Genomic DNA, 3669 nt, shown 5'->3' with positions numbered 1-3669 from the left:
TTAGAACCTGGGGGTTGCCTTTGGGTTTGAGGAGATTTCCATGTTTCCTAGAGACACGATATCTTAAAAGGGTACACACACATATGGAATATTAGAAGTTTTATTTTCTGAATTTTATTTAAACACGTTAATTATTGTGTTCTGGGAACCTGGGATACAACATGTAGAAAATGTTTGATGTTTTTTCTTGAATTTGTATAGTATAGTAAGAAATACTTATTTGAAAGGGTGATATGACTTTTGACCTCTATCATGGCTTTCCTTTGTGGTCTGATCAGCCTCACGGGAGGGCCATTTGGACAATGAATTTAAGGTAATTTGTAATACTGATTTTAAGGTAATTTGTGTAATTGTTAATTATGATGGAGTTTATAGTTCTTTGACATATTTGTAATTTGAACCAAAGAGAAGAAAGAAATGGTATAGCCTTGGACTAATGGTAGACTTATGTTAAGTATTCAGGACATATTCTAAGCCAACGGGACAGGAATGTATGACATCTGTGGTGATCCAGGATCATTGAGAGGACAAGATAAACTTAATGAACTATGTAATAATATTTGAGATCAATACAATAGACATGGTGATTTTTCTAAAATCTGAGGACAAACAGGGAGACAGAGAGAGTGTAAGTCAATACCTAGAAAGATTAAAGGTTGTGTTTAACTCTAAATAGTGGGTTAAAAGAATCCCCTGCAGTGGAGGGACCCAATGCCCCTTATAGTCAACAATTAATAATTGCTTTCCTCAGTGGAATGCGTCCCGAGATAAGCCGTATCATTAAACAGAACTTAGTAGGGTGAGGGCGAGCCGAGCTAGGTGAGGTGAAGAGATATGCAGTTCACTATGAGCACCAAGACTCAGAAGAGGAAGGGGAATTGAGGCAGGACTAATTATGGGGAGCGGGGGAATAGACTCTAGTGAGGAGGAGGTTCAGGATTCTGTTGTAAACACTGATTGTGAAGTTTTCGAATTGGTTACTATTGATCTGGCATTGCAAAAGGAACAGAAGTCCTATTTGACATCGACAAGAAATGGGGAAAAGATTTTGATTGTTCAGATTTCGGACATCAGCGGAGAGACTGTATGCTCCATTGGTTATGAAACATGAGACGTTGGGAGGGCAGGCATGCACTCCAGTCCGGAACTCCAGGTTACGTCTACATAAATCTGTTGAATGTGGCTGTCACTCCCACAGAAAGCCAGAGGCCATAAAAAAGATTACCCCCCACCTTTGAGGACTTGGTAGAGGGGGAGTGTAATTAGAGAAAGAGATGCACAGTGCAATTCTCCAAGGTTTTGACAAAGAAAGCAGCCCCAGTAGAGATTTCGGTCAGTTGATTTTGAATCTATGAGAGGCTGTACTTTTGCCAGAAAAGTTAGCTATTTGTAAGTGTGAGGCTCATAATAAAGTAATGGATAGTAACAGAACTACTTAAGTCATTGTTTAGATATGTAGCAATATTGATACATGGGCAGAGCCACGTATCAACCGGAGGGATGGTAGGGATAATTAGACAACACTTTGTAGCATACGGAATAACTAACTCTTTAAAAAAAAATTGTTCATGTTGTGTTATATGTGTACAGAACAATCACCAGGTTAGACAGAAAGCAGGTTAGAGGAAGGATGGTAGAGCAGGTTAGGAAACACTGCAGGTTAGGAAAGACGTTGTGTCCTAGATGATAAGGACCTACTTACATTTTTATTATAATAGATAAATATAGCAAATGGGTAGAAGCGTTCCCAACTTACTTGGCGGACACGATTATGGTAGTACAAATATTAGGTAGAGATACTATCCCTAGAGTTGGTTTACTAGGATCTCGGTCTTTAAATAATGGATGACATTTTAGCTAGTCAGGTAGAACAAATAGAATGCCAGAGTTAGGGACCAGAACAGGTAGACATAGAAGTTGAAGATATACTAGCAGAACACATGAGAAGACTGTTTGGTAACCAAACCCGTATGTCCAAGATTTTGTGCCCAACAGGTGAATTACAGGAGAAGGGGATTCACTCAATCCAACAAGGAGACTGGGTTGTGGATCCAGTCCCTGAGGAGAATAGACTGGAAGCAGCCCCATTGGGAAGGCCCATACCAGGTTCTGAACTTCTTGACGCTACCCATCCCTTAAGCGGGATAATTGTCATACGCTCCTGCATGCGGGATGGGGAGTCACTAGAGGTTTTAACGAAGATTTCCTATCCCGACCGTTTATCACTGTGGGTGATCCTAGAAGTGTGAGTATGGGGGGGTACCTAGCAGACCGACTAAGGGCAGGAGAGGGTTGCCGTTTATTGGGAAGAGTAGGGGCTCTGAGATGCATCATAGTCTCGGTAACCTTTCTGATACATCCAAATCCTAATTATAGGACGCCATTGTCATTGATAAGAAGTAAAAGATAAACTATATAATACACTGATGAGTGCCTTACAGAATAAGGAGTCAAAGAAGATCCCGATGCAGGATTTAAGGTAAACATTAAACAATTCCCTAGGAAAGCAAATCACTTTACAGGGATTGGGTTGGCCAGATTGAAGTACTCGACCAACCCACCTCGGTTCACTTTAACTCCTGATGAGTACCAGTGTTATAGATACAAGAAAGGCACCGAGAACTTAGATGATTTTAATGGCTGAAAGGTAATCGTTAATGTGACTGACTTAGGTTTGGAAGTACAGGAGAAAATTCTTAACCTCACAGCACCTATAACTGATGTAGGGTGAGCTCGTACCAGCAAAGGATGCATACGACAGAAACTACCAAAGAGGGTGGTTAGGAACTTGCATCCTGCGGTTATTGGTCCAACCAGTTGGAGTTAGTCATCAGAGGCCAGTTATTGGAGGCTAAGTAGGCACAAGAAGAGTTTTGACCAGGATGGGAGTCTAGATGGATGCTACTGGCATCCTCAGGGAAGTTCCAGATGAAGCAAATAGGTGAAGGCTTAACAACTACATTATTTTGGTGGTTGACAATAAATCAAAATGTGGATTGGATGAATGACATCTATTATATTCAACAGAAATACGTGAATGATACTGGGGATGCAGTAAAGGGGTTATCTGATCAATTATCTGTCACCTCCCTCATGACCTGGTAAAATAGACTGACTTTCAATATGTTAATTGGCAGAAAAGGGGGGGGTATGTAGAATGATAGGGGTTCATTGCTGTACGTTTATTTTTTAAATAACACAGCTCTAGACGGATCAGTGACCAAGGCCTTGGCTGGTTTAACCACATTAGCTCACGAATTAGCAGAGAACTCAGGGAATTAAACTCAGTATGTTTGGAAAATGGAAAAATGTTATAATCACTGTGCTGTGGGCAACTTTCACCTGTATGAGTGTTTTGGTTCTGTGTGGGTGTTGTTTGATTCTGTGTATGAGAGGTTTGATCACTAGGTCTCTGGAGAGGTCAATGATGCAACAGATGGTAAGATACGGAACGATTCCAAGCTCCGACCAGTGGGATGACGAATACAGACTTCCAGGCCTAGGAGATTGCTCTGTTTCTTTTAATTACGAGGAGCCAATGTTAGATGAGACTGTTTTCAATGTTTAGTTGGAGGCTGTTCCTTTCATGAAAATGTTGATGAAAATCCTAAACCGGAAGAGTTATAATTGGATATAGGCGTAGAACAGTCACTGATGAGGAATCGAATG

The sequence above is a fragment of the Oncorhynchus clarkii genome, chromosome 17 (assembly GCF_045791955.1).
Source record: "Oncorhynchus clarkii lewisi isolate Uvic-CL-2024 chromosome 17, UVic_Ocla_1.0, whole genome shotgun sequence".
NCBI lineage: Eukaryota > Metazoa > Chordata > Actinopteri > Salmoniformes > Salmonidae > Oncorhynchus > Oncorhynchus clarkii.
Note: the sequence above shows the minus strand (reverse complement) of the source record.